The 13,548-nt window shown below is 43.7% G+C and overlaps 1 pseudogene; it reads left to right on the top strand.

Moving 5' to 3' along the window:
* Positions 1 to 1,738: 1,738 nt before the first annotated feature.
* The window catches only part of LOC126996366 (BRCA1-associated protein-like), a 65,764-nt pseudogene continuing 53,954 nt past the window's right edge, over positions 1,739 to 13,548 (top strand).

Here is a 13,548-nt window from a genome sequence, read left to right as displayed (position 1 = left end):
CCAGGTTGAACTCTGTGGCAGAGTACTTTCTCCTTCCAGGCATAAGGCGTACTGGAAGGGCATCTGCATCACTCAAGCCGTAATCCCTCTTGACTAAGTACCCCTCCATGAACTGGGGTGCCACAACAAGCTGTGATGCCTGGGAGAATGCCTTTGCACTAGCCTTCCTTTTGGTTACCAAGGACAGCAGGCCATTAATGTCCTTAAAGTCTTGTCTTACCATGTGGACAACGGTGTAAGGAGGATTAGTGGCCAGCTCTATAGCATCCATGTATTCCTTGGGAGTCTGTATGACGTTCCTTCTCCTGATTTCCAACTCCACGTGGCCAAAAGCCGCATCACAGGGCAGATAGGAGTGGCCAGAAACCAGGAACGAGAACTCCACCCGAGCTAGACGTCGCCGGTGGAGCTCCCGCAGAGCCATCAAGACCATCTGTAGGTTTTTGTTTTGGCCTGCACAGTTGTCAGCAAAGATAGTCAACATGGTCCTGGCATCTGTGCAGTTGTGGCCCAGCCTTAGGTCCAGCCATTTGAGGACACAGCTAGCGATTTCGGATGATCCCCTTCCAGCAACAGACTCGTCCCACACAAACATCATTGCCCTGTTGGTCTTCACGTCCACAATGCCGAAGTTGTATACCCAAAGCTTGCGTTTGTAGTATGCCTGTCCAACCGCAAGACGTGGGCATGGGAGGGTCTGCTGCAGGTCAATGGCTATAACAATCCTGAATGGGTCTTTGTTTACCTTCATTATCTTCATCTCCTCTCTGGCCCTCCTGTATCTGGTCTGGTGGACTCTCAGCTCCTCCTCTGTTGCAGAGGTGTCTTCCCCCATCTCCTTTTTGTGTGAGAGCTGCGTCTCCAATTTCCCACACGTGCTGCATACATCCTTCTTAGGTGGTTCAAAGCCAATGTTGTATTTCTCGGAGAAGATGGACCTGTAGAACCTCTCGGTCACCATCATTTCTCCAGGGTATGTAGAAGCCATCCAGGTCTTGTATGCCGAATATAGCTGTGGAATACTCCCAGAAGATCCCAGATACTTGCGGTGTGGGCTCTTTGCCCTGGTGTAATGGCTGGACATGACTGGTAACATCTGTATGTGCTCATGCACACGCTCCAGAGGTGTTCCTGTTATTTTGTTGACTGGCGTACGCTTTTGTGAAGAGTGGGGTTGTGCAGTCCCAGTAGCGCTCATCTTCAAAGCCAGGGCATACTCGACCTTGCGTCGAGTGAGGCCATGCATTGACAGGAACCCAGCTTGGCAAACAGGATAGTCTTTGCCATTGTAATGAACCGTGTAGGATTTGTTGATGCGACTTTTATACTTTGGGTTTTTTGTTCTTTTCCTTTTGACGGGTACTTCTGTCACCCTTCTGATAACGTAGCTGGTTTGGGCCTCAAAATTTTCCAAGAGATAAAAATTGTCAAAAAGTACTTTCACTGCTTCATAGCCCACCTTCTCAAAACACCCATCACCACAGGGAGGGCCAATTTTCTTTTTTTCTATAGTTTTGTTGCAGTAATGACTGTAGTACTCCTGACCACTCAGCCTACTCTTCTTCACAATGTTTTTTTTCTAGGTTTCAGGACGTCGGGAACGTTTCCGTCCCCTACCCTGACCACCAGTAATGTCATCAGCATCACCAGCACGTTCATCATTCTCACCACTACACACGTCAGCACCACTTGGCCTTTCACCCCCACGCACGTCATCACCACTTGGCACTTCACCCCCATGCACGTCATCACCACTTGGCACTTCACCCCCACGCACGTCATCACCACTTGGCACTTCACCCCCATGCACGTCATCACCACTTGGCACTTCACCCCCACGCACGTCATCACCACTTGGCACTTCACCCCCATGCACGTCATCACCACTTGGCCCTTTACCACTACACACATCACAACCTGACACTTTGCCACAATGCCCGTCATCACCACTTGGCACTTTACCACCACACATGTCATCACCACTTGGCACTTCACCAATAAGGATGTCATCACCACTTGGCCCTTTACCACCACACACGTCATCACCACCTGGCCCTTCAAAAACCTCTTCATCGCCGTCTATACTATTGTTATCACTACTTCCAGTACTGTCATATGGAACAAGACGACGAGAAACACACATAAACCTGGCCGAGACATCGTCACTCCTGATGTTGTAAAACGATGCGACTGTGATACCAGGGCAGCTGTCCTGCACCCCAGATGGGCTACAGGGTGTTGGGTCATCAATGTCACTACTGGAACTCATAATGACAATAGTTTTCCACTTTAATAATGCAGAATACGGGAGTAGCCACGTGAACGGGAAGAAGCAGCTGAAGAACGGCGTCAGAGGCGGGTGGCGCGTCGCTTTGTTTTTGTCAGTATTGCCAACGAGAATGCTGGTAGCGCTATGTAGCAGGAAAATCATTAATGTTTAGGTTTATTCATTAATAAGGAATTACATTAACTTTTTAATATGTCATACACAGTTCATGATATTCATAATAATCCGGAACATGAAGGAAGTTACAAAACGTAAAATATACTAATAAACAATAAATGCTAAGAGTTTGCACTACGCGCTAGACGGAAAAGCTTGCACGTTTGCAGTGATGCTATTGGCGCTCTGTACATTTTCGCTCGCGACTGCTTTCTTATCTCACTTTCAACTGCGTAGGTGATAATGTAGGGTTATTTTGAAGGACTCCCAGGCCTATTTCCACTGCAGTTTTGTACAAACCGACATTCCTCGCTTATAAAGGAAGGGTCAAAATAGTGTTATATATATATATATATATATATATATATATATATATATATATATATATATATATATATATATATATATATATATATATATATATATATATATATATATATACATATATAGCCTTAGAAAATGCTTTCTACACCTTATTCTAACTAAAATAACAAATTGATATAGTGTAGATAATACCTAATAAAACATAAGAAGAAAAATATTTTGTTTACCCCATTAGTAAATAATTATACAATAATGAAAATAACAAGTAAAGGCTGGGTAGGGTGCCTTGGCAGGTACTTTAAAAATAGTAAAGCTACCCCTAAAAATGACGTTTTTTGGTGGGCCCCAATAGATGGCGTTACTTACGCACGTCCGAGGAATTACTACATACCACTGTCTCCTCTAATATAGTATCCTTGCTTATACCTCTAGTTTTCCTTCTCCTCCTTTTGTTTTTACTTTCATTCTCCTGTACACAAACTACAATAACAATCAGAAGAAAAGTCAGAGCAAGTATTTCTTTAATTTTTCTGTACTTCTTTCTTCACTCTTTCTTTTGTTCAACTACCACTACTACCAGGATGAACAACAAGAGTCACTTCAGAGTCAGCCTATGGGGTAGCAAGCAGGGAGAGTGGGGTGAGAGTCACGCGAATCGCTAAGCACTCCTTCCTTACCACCTTGCCAACACAGGAAGGAAAGACTCGCTCAGGTGCCTCATCCATTATCTAATTACATCGTCACGCCAGTCACAGGCAAGGGAGAGTTCTATAGCTACGTGTGTGTGTGTGTGTGTGATGCTATCCCTATCCCCCCCCCCCTCTCTCTCTCTCTCTCTCTCTCTCTCTCTCTCTCTCTCTCTCTCTCTCTCAAGGGAGGGGGAGGTGGAGGAGGAGACATTATTTCCTCCATGGCCCAAGTCCTCTGACCTCTACTTATTAGCCTGGCAGTCATCACTCGTGTTTGCTAAGCTCGAGGCAGCTACTCACCGCAGGAAAAGGCGGCGGTGGAGGAAGAAAGGATGTGGTTCAGATCATGGTAGAAGAAACACCAGGTAGTCTCGATCCCATCTCCCCCACCACTCTGTGGGCATTTTAAGTGTTGTCACTACCTAGACGAAAGAGATAGATAGATAGAGAGAAAGAGAGTGTGATAATTTAAAGGTATCCTAATGTAATGTAGTATGTTGAACATCAAAGTAGGTTCTGATCCTGGAATGCATTTCCAGTACTGTTTTAGTGCCCTCTGCATTAATTTTCCCTGGAGTGTTAGGACAATTCACTCATATAATAATAATAATGACTATAGGGCATGTGCATTCACATATAATCCAGGGTTCCCTCCCTTTACCATGGTTCGGATGGGGAAATGGGTTCGTGTCAGTGGCTCTTGAGCCTGCGGTAAGAACTCATTACCCCTGAACACTGGGCAAGCGTGACATCCGGGTTACGACAGTTTTCCTTTCCCTGGTTTCTTCAGTTATCCATTTATCGAGCAGTCCGAAAAGAGGAGTGGACTGCTGGGTGAGATGCGCAATGATTTCCCGAGCCGGGACTCGAACTCAGACCGGTGTATTCTTAGTTAACCACTAGACTACGGAGGAGGACGTCTTTGGAAACGATGGCAATCACTCTTTGTAATAATGGTACTAGTGGTTGCGTTACTTCATTTCTGAGTATGATAAGTAGAACATTATTGAATTCATTTTTCAATTTTAGTAAAAGTATGCACTGCCTCCTGACCGCTGACTGCTGTCCGCTGACTAACGGTCGTATGCCTGTATATATAGTGGTAAATATAACCATAGGAACCATGTTTCAACATCATTACGTATCCAGACCATGCAAAAGTTATTTTATAGGAAATAAAAAAATAAAAAATACAGGGATACAAATTATTCACAAAATGTGTTTCACATGCCAACTCATTTATGATAGTATTTTATTAATAGGCGCACACACAATGGTGACTACATAGATGAAACTTTGGTGGATTTAAAATACTATTGTCGAAAGATTTTCATGCATGGCCAATAAGTCTTGTTACCAGATGTTTTCAACAAGAACGGCTTTCTGCCCACGGAACGTGAAGCAACCCTTACTTAAAGCATACTTGAATACAACCATTTGTTTTACTTACTAAGGGCTACATTTTCAAGCTTACTTATGTTAAGAAGTAGCTCTGTAATATTCTCATCCATTTACATTGAACGTGGCCACGTGGCGCCGCATTGGCACTTATCCGCCTATTGTACTAGGTTTTCATATGGTTAAAATTTCGTTCAAGGCGAGACTGATACACCCTAATCAGGACCTCAATAAACGCTGATATTTAAGTTGAAATTTTTCGGAAGTCCATTTATCTTAATTTTGAAGGGTCTTCGTGTAAGAACGTTGTAATGAGAAGGGTATTCAACCTTGCCATTTTATCATTGCTGTAAAATCAATAAATGTGTATGTATAAACAATAGTACGCTTATATTTCATTTTTTTCTAATGGTTGCGCAAGATCACCATGAAAACTGGTAATTTAAATAGTAGTTGACCAGTAATGTTCATATGGCCGCAGTGAGTTTAGCCACGGCCTTGACTCAGCTGTGTTGTGACAGAGCTACCACCTTGCCGCTCTCAATTACTGCTCACGAAACAACCATGTTTATTGCTTTGATGTTCTAAGTGAATATAAATACACAAAAGGTAATCTTAAACCACTACTACAAGAATAGTGATAAATAAAATAATGATGATAACGCATGGGAAGGTATTTCATGTCTTTTTTTCGCCTCACCATGGTATGAGTCTGCTGGAAATACCAAAGTTTGTGATCACGGCGCTCATCATCACGATACGGATTGTATCATCGCAAATGCAGTTACAAAGAAAAACAGGAATTCGGCCGTAAGCACGAAATAATTATTTGACTAACAATGCAACAAACTACCAGTCCGGTCTTCATCAATTATCACCCATATTTCAGAAGCACGGATGGAAATAAAAATGTTGACGTCTAAATCTAAATATCGCTTCATTTGTTCGAAGCACATACGGGGCTACATCCTCGACAGAAAAGGAATGAAAAGGAAATGAAAGAGAAAGGGATAACAAGGAAAAAAGAAAAGGATGTAAAATAAAATTAAAGGAGGGTTTGTGGCGTTCCGGATAAGAATGGTGACAGAAAGTCGAGAGATGGAGTGATGTGGAGGATGAATGGAGTGACGTGGACTGATGAGGAGTAAAGTGGAGAGTTGAAAAGTGATGTATAGCGGATAAATGAATGTTTGAGAGGGGAAGGTGGACATTCTCTCTCTCTCTCTCTCTCTCTCTCTCTCTCTCTCTCTCTCTCTCTCTCTCTCTTCGTCGAGGTAACAAGATAACCACTCATGCCTTATATCTCCGCCTTCCTCTGATTGACTATTTTATGCTTTGAATTCAATCTCTATTTTGCCTCAATGGTGGGTTTCCAGAGACATTATGAGTCACCTCTTCCTCTCTTGGCAGAACGTGGAGAGAGAGAGAGAGAGAGAGAGAGAGAGAGAGAGAGAGAGAGAGAGAGAGACGATCTGAGGATGTTTAAGTAGATGATGATGATTAATTTGATGGTTAATTTCTAGTAGATAGGAATTTGTATGATTTAAATAACCCTTCTCGTACAAAAGTAAATGTCCTACAGCTAGACCACCTTATAGGAGCATGTTTTTCTTTAATATGGATTCACTGCAATAAAAGAAAGGTTACAATCATATCCAATGCGATTCCGTTTCCTCCCTTTCCTGTTTTATCATTTATTCAGTTAATAAAAACTATCTCATGCTTGTTTAGGATGTCTAATTAGATATCCAAATCCATGCCTATTTTCTTCTCTTATCCCCTTTTTTCCTTTCGTAATACCACCAATTCATTTCTTTTTTTTTCTCCCCTCTCTCCCTCACTTACTCCCACATAAATTCCTCCAATACACAGCAGCTACTTTATACTCGCCGATAGTTCCGAGCGACTACACCTTGATGTCTCCTTCGATCCGGGGGCCTCTGAGGTGACGAGAAATATGTAAAAACACTACCGAAAAGAAGAAGTGCAAAAGACAAGCTACTTGTGCTTGCCTGTGATCAATCCCTTTAGCTGCCATCTGTAGGAAGCATCACACGTATAGCATTTTCAGCATATGGAGCTGAAAATATTAGGTATACACAAGTCATGGTTTAGGAACATCTCTCCTACTTTAATCACTATATTAGTACAATGGCCCTATTTGCAACAGCTCAAAATGATTATATTATATTGCCCTAGATTGTTTTGGCATTGGTCCTAAAGTTTAGCAACAAAACAAAAAAATCAAATACTTTCATTTTCCTAAATTCAATGCCGAATTTACTACTTTGTATTATTTGGATTCATTTGCCAGGCGTTTGTCTCAACATGAGTGCATACGCACGGGTAGATACTAAAGGGCAGTTAACTTCCGACTTGGCTAACCTATCATAATTAGTTATTTTCTTGGGAAAATGATAGGGTTTATACAGAAAGAAAAACAAAAAAAACAATACCTACACTATAGTCGGTTCACTCGAGTCTGAAGTGTGGATTATCGCGCAACGGCAACCTGCAGCCACACGGCGTGTCCGATTTCGTGGATACTGTGTGCTAGCCTACGCATAGTAAAGAATCGTTAGTGTCAATAATACGTAGGCAGCAATAACAAATACCATAAATTATAGTCTATTTTGAGTAAAAAAATGTTAGTAATGTCCCAATTTGCTGTTTTATTAATATAAAGCCTGCTAATACTCTCGGTTGTGGACAGCTTCAAGGTTGTATAGTAATCATAATCAGTAATATATGTGACATTACTAATATTTTAAACTCATACTCGACTATAATTGACGGTATATGTTATTGCAGCCTACATATTATTGACACTGACGACTGTTTACTATGCGTAGGCTAGCATACAGTATCCATGAAATCGGACACGCCGTGTGGCTGCAGGTTGCCGTTGCGCGGTAATGCACACTTCAGACTCGGGTGAACCGACTATACTATATCTTGTCAAAACACACACACACACACACACCCAAAAAAAAATAAAAAAAATGCTTGTTTACCTTGTATTGGCGATTTCACACGTCGCCTAATACATCAAAAACGTAATCACATAATTCACCTATATGAACTTATATGAACTAATATGACTTATATGACAGAAAACACTTCTCTCTTGTACCCTGTAAGGATGATTTCACACTTTACCTACTAAGAAATACTCAATACATCAATAACATAATTTCATAATTCAATTATATGAACATTCGCGTTCATAAACTTTGACATTTTTCAGACTCCCAGACTTGAGCATTCTGTACTTATCACGTAGGTGAGCAATGAGTGAACACTACACCGACACGTGTCGTTCTGTCTGCATCTCAAAACCGTTGCATACACAGACTATGTCTTGATTAAGCGTGCGACTCCACCTCCCTGTCTCCATTTTCAGACTTTGACATTAGACATAATTGTTAACCGTTTTTGTTAACCGTTTTTAAGTGTTATTTTTAAAGTAACTGCGGGTAAGTGTTATGTTTTGTGATAAGGGTACGAAAGTGCTATCTCTAGTCAGGTCCGGTGTACCGTTGCCTGCTTTCTCCAGTTGATTGAAATTGACGAGATAACACATTAGCCCTTTAATGTTAAGTGATGTGGATTATGTTTTGGCCGAGCAGAGCCGTTAAGTTCACTTTGAGTTCACTTAATTTACACTCTCTCTGGTATATTAAAAACGTGATGAGTTTTAACTATATTAACAGTTTTACACAATAGTTACAAAGTTTATGTGAGCTGTCGCACACACACCCCGAGTAATGTGATCTGCTCGTGACCGCTGCCCATTGTCTTTTGCCGGCTTCAGTCCGGGTGCAGGAATAATTCGGTCCAAGGCTTGTCGTTCTAGCTTAGAATTTAGGAAATTTTTTCGTCTAAACACAAAACTCGTCAAGCTGCAAAACGTACAAAACTGAGGATACGCATCAGATCCAAGAAATCGCAGGATGCAACTCTCCTGGATTCCACCTTGAGAAACTGAAGAACCAAACGTGTGCTCAAGAGTTGCAGTAGTAGTCTTAAATTGGTTTGAAGTTCTTCATACTTTGGAGGACACTGGATACTCCTCGGATACATTTAAACGTGAAACTCAAAGTTACTGAATAGAGCATTAGAAAGCGTCCAAGCTCTAGGAGTGGATTAGCCTCGAGCGGGAAAATGGAGATTATAAAAGAGTGTCAGGGTTCTCGGGGAGTCGGAGCAATACAGAACTCTGGCACGAGGGAATATAACCCATCTTAGGAGGAATAATGAGAAGTAACAGGGATAAAGAAAGGTATGTCATAGGTCTCGCTGAGGATGCCGAGGGTTGTTTAAAGGAATACGTTTTTAAACCTGACTTCCAAGCTCAAAAGAAGCTCAGCTCCAAATCCACATCTCACACGAATACTATCCGAGCAGCTAATGGGCAGATACTATCAGATACAGATGGGTATCGCGCTCGTTGGGCCGAATACTCTAGCTGGGCAGTTGTACTCGGCAGAGGCCTCAAGCGAACAGCTTGATCTGGCTGGTTTGCGGATGGCAGCTGCTGCACCAACAATAGACGTAACTTCACCCTCTCTGGCGGAGGTAAGAGTGACTGTGAGGAAGTTGAAGGGTGAAAAGGCAGATGGGATGTATAATATAAGTGCGGAGATGCTGAAATCCGGGGGTTGCATGTAGTGCTGTCTGCCGTGCCGTGCCGTCCCGTGCCATTATTTCTTACTGGAGAAAGTGTCTGATTATCCCTATCTGGAAAGGAAAAAGGGACCGACAGAACTGCAACAATTACCGTGTTATTACACTTATCGATGTGCCGAGTAAAAGTCTCGCTTATCTGCTGCTGCTAAAGTTTCAAATACTGAACAATTAGAGGCATTCTGGCCCCCCAGAATTGCCAGTGATCGCTAGCTAGTTTAACTAAAACTGAGTCAACTCCTGTTGAAGCTATGAGGACTCGCACACTTTAAAATCTCTCACGTGATAAATCATGATGCACTGTGCCTATAGTCTACAAGACATTGATCCCAAGTGTTTATGCTAACATTTTTCAGGTGAAGTGGTGAGAAACGCTCAACCATTCAGTTATTACAAGCTAAATACTCGCACCTAAGCTCACACCATTCTCGCATTTTTTTTTTTTCTAATCTCCTCCAGCATGTATAGCTTGAACCATTTTTCTAATATATTCCACGAAGACTAATGTTTAATCTGGAAAGTATCGAACAGAATCTAGTCAGCAGAACTCGTGGTAAAAAGATATTTAAAAGACCGAAACCCGCACAGTACCGAAAGGAACCGCTGAGGGGCCGAACTCACTCTCACCAAGACTTACCAACACAAAGGGCTGTAGCTGTCTAGGACAGTGGGGAGAAAGAAACAGTGGAACACCTAGTTGTTGAATGCAGTAACTACGAGAGGCAGAGAGGGGAGTTAGTACCAGAAGAAGTGATGGTGATGAGCCGACGAAAAGCGTTACAGTTCAAAAGAAGAAGAAGAAGAGGGTTTGTTTTGGTTTGGAAGGCCAAGTCGTATAAATCTTCCTCCAAGGTATAAATACATACTGAACAAGTAAAGCCTGTGTTCCTGATTATTTAAATTTTTGTAGACCAAAAAACAACGAACAACATGTCGTAGATTCAGGCTGCTGTGCAACCGAAGTTTCATAAGTTCATTTATCATAATACCGCATATGTGTCAAAGATTATTGAATAATAATGTTCTCAATATTCATAACTTTGTTTTGAATTACACTGGGATAAGCAAATTTTTTTTATAGTAGACCCACTTTTCTGTACCAAATTTTGCTTTCCAGATAATCTGGCTTTCTTTTTCAAGGGCCAGAACGCCTCTAATTGGGTTCACGCCCGGAAAATCAACAATTGACCGGGTAGGATACTAGCACATTGAGTCCCTGAGAAACGCCGACGGGGGGCTACTACTAGTAGCCTATGTCGATCTCAAGGAGGCATTTGACTTAATACATCATGAGGCACTCTGAGACATTCTGCAGATCAGTGGGATTCTTGCAGGAAATCTTCACCTGCTTACTAGCCTTTACTCTGGGACTGAGAGTGTTGTGAAGTGTCGGGGAGGCGGAGAGTTTCCGACTTCTCCCTTTTTAATTCGAATGAGGCAGGGGTCCATCAAAGTCGTTGCGGAGCATCTATTGGCGACATCAAGGTCACTGACCTTATCTGTGCTGATGATGATGTGCGAAATCGCAGGAAGTCCTCCTGAAGTGCTGCATGAAGTGGCGAAGCCACTGGAACTGAGGGTCTTCTTTGCCAAAACCAAGGTCCACTCGTTTGAAGGCTAACTGGATGACACGTACATTCTGATCATGCATGTGATAAGTACTACATCGAGGTCACCTAAAGATTCACACACCTTGGTTGCGCAGTGCATAACAATGACGGATCCTGCCAGGAAGTCACTTACTTGATGGACCTAGCCTATGGTGTTATGGACTCGCTCAACACAAGTATATGACATTGTCGATATCGATACAAGCGGACAAATATTCGAATCTTTAAGTTACTTATAGTCCGTGCCTTACTGCGTGGTTGTGAGGCATGGACATTGAATAGTGACTTGGAGAGGCGTGTCGAATCCTTTGACGTGCCTTCTCAGGGTCATGGAGTATCGTTGAAATGTCTTTGTGCCGAACTAGCCACTATTTAATGAAAATGGATCGAGGCCCATTACGTGCTTAGTCCGTGCACATCAACTCCGGGTAAATGGGCACCTGGTACGCTTCCCGGTGGTCGATCTTATAGGGTTGTCTCTGTACGAGACAATCGTGATTGGAGAAGACCAAGGGGACGCCCACGTAATTCATGGCTAGGGAGAGTTGATCGATCTTTGCAGAGGCTTAGAATGGGAAGGGTAGTTGTATAAAGGCTTGCTCGGTGGGATTGTCGGGGGTGGAGGCGGCGAGAGAATGAAGCGACGCACCCCCTGGTGTATGTTCCCTGTTAATCAGTTAGTTGGTAGCATAGTGCAGAAGAAAGGCGTGTCTAGTAAAGAAGTGTTACGGTGAATTGGCACGGAGTTATGAACTCGCTCAGCACGGGTATATGGTGTTGTCGATTCATACATAAGCAGTTGGAAGGGATATAGCTGGAATAACTTTGTGTCAAACCAGCGATTACTCGGTGAGATTGATTTAAGCCCTGCTACATGCACAGTCCGTCAACGCCAAATACGACTATACTGGCACGTGGCACCTTAAACCCTGTCACACCGGGCTTGCGAATGCAGTGCGAATGCGAATCGGCAAAAAAAAAAAGGCTCGATCCTCCCGGGATTCTCCTTGGTTTCGCCTGGAATGCAGGACATCCTCATGTTCGGGTCTGCATCTATGCGAGCTGTAATGAATCACAAGGGTCGGTTGGCTTCCGCGGAAGTTTTGAGCATGCTCCAAAAAATTGTAGCGGCATAGCAGAGAAGTGAGATCGCGTCTGTTTCGAGTCGTTCCCCCGGGGGACCGGGGGACTTTCGCCCATGTCGCGAGGCATTCTCATTGTTTACGGGTGGCTTCCGCGCGCAACGCAGCGCTTCCGCCGACCACTATCGTGGCGGAAGCAATCAGAATGTCCCAGGGTTGTGGTGCGAATGTGAGGAGATGCTGGAGAAGGCGCCACGGTCCTGATGAGAATGGGCTGAGGTGGTGTTGAGATGCCGGAGAATGTCACAAGAAAGCGACTCGATAGCAACCCACGGGAGACACACACACACTTTTCGGTATAAAAGCAGCCTGCGTTGCCGATAGATTTCAGTTGTTGAGCAGCTCAAGAGGTGAGCAGATGGATATCCAACAGGTCATCCTGATGCAGTGCATGCTGCACATGCAGCAAGTGGTAGCAGAGAATGCTGCTGCTATAGTTCATACCCTTCTCAATGACAGGGAGGAGAAAAGGAGGAGGAGGAGGAGGAGGAGGAGGGGAAGGAGATGGTGAGTGTGGCCGTGGCTGGGTGTTGATAAGAAGCTACAGTATGGTCACTATGGCCGCCTGATGCCAGAACTCTGAGCAGATGTCACATCATTCTGTAACTACCTGAGGGTGCCTCCAGACATTTATGACGAGCTGTTCAGGCGTATGGGCCCACGAATCACCAAGCTTGACACCAACTACCGACGGTCTCTGGAGCCTGGGATCAAACTAGCTATCACCCTACGTCATCTTGCCTCATGAGACACATACTCAAGCATGAGTTGGAAGAATTTCCTCTGGTGAACTGTCCCGGGCCACAGGGCTAGAGCTGTTCTTGGAGCTGACTCTATCTGGGCTGCTTCTCCTCTCCCGGCCTCTGATCCTGCCCCTGGGCACATACTTTCTCCCGGATTTCCCTCTGGAACTCATGCTATTGATGGGAACTGGATGATGTTGACCCTAGAACGCCGCGATTTGAACTAATGAATCAAATCGGGTGCCTTTCTACTTATAGTCCCGTCGCGACCGCAAGCTGTTGAGTCGCATTCGCACCGCTTCCGTGAGTATCGTGGCGTATTCTCACCTCCACCGCACGAGAACCGCCACAACCGTGGCAGGTTCTGCTTACCATCTCGGCGAATGACAAATATAACAAAGAGGTTTCGCGTGGGAACCGAGTTACCACCGCAAGTATCTCGTCGCTTTGGCTTCCCATCCTACTTTGACTTACGATTTCACTCAAAGTTGTTGAAAATCGCGGCGGAACCGC

The sequence above is a fragment of the Eriocheir sinensis genome, chromosome 10 (assembly GCF_024679095.1).
Source record: "Eriocheir sinensis breed Jianghai 21 chromosome 10, ASM2467909v1, whole genome shotgun sequence".
Lineage (NCBI taxonomy): Eukaryota > Metazoa > Arthropoda > Malacostraca > Decapoda > Varunidae > Eriocheir > Eriocheir sinensis.
The sequence above is the reverse complement of the archived record's forward strand: the minus strand, read 5'-3'. Positions and strand labels throughout refer to the sequence as shown.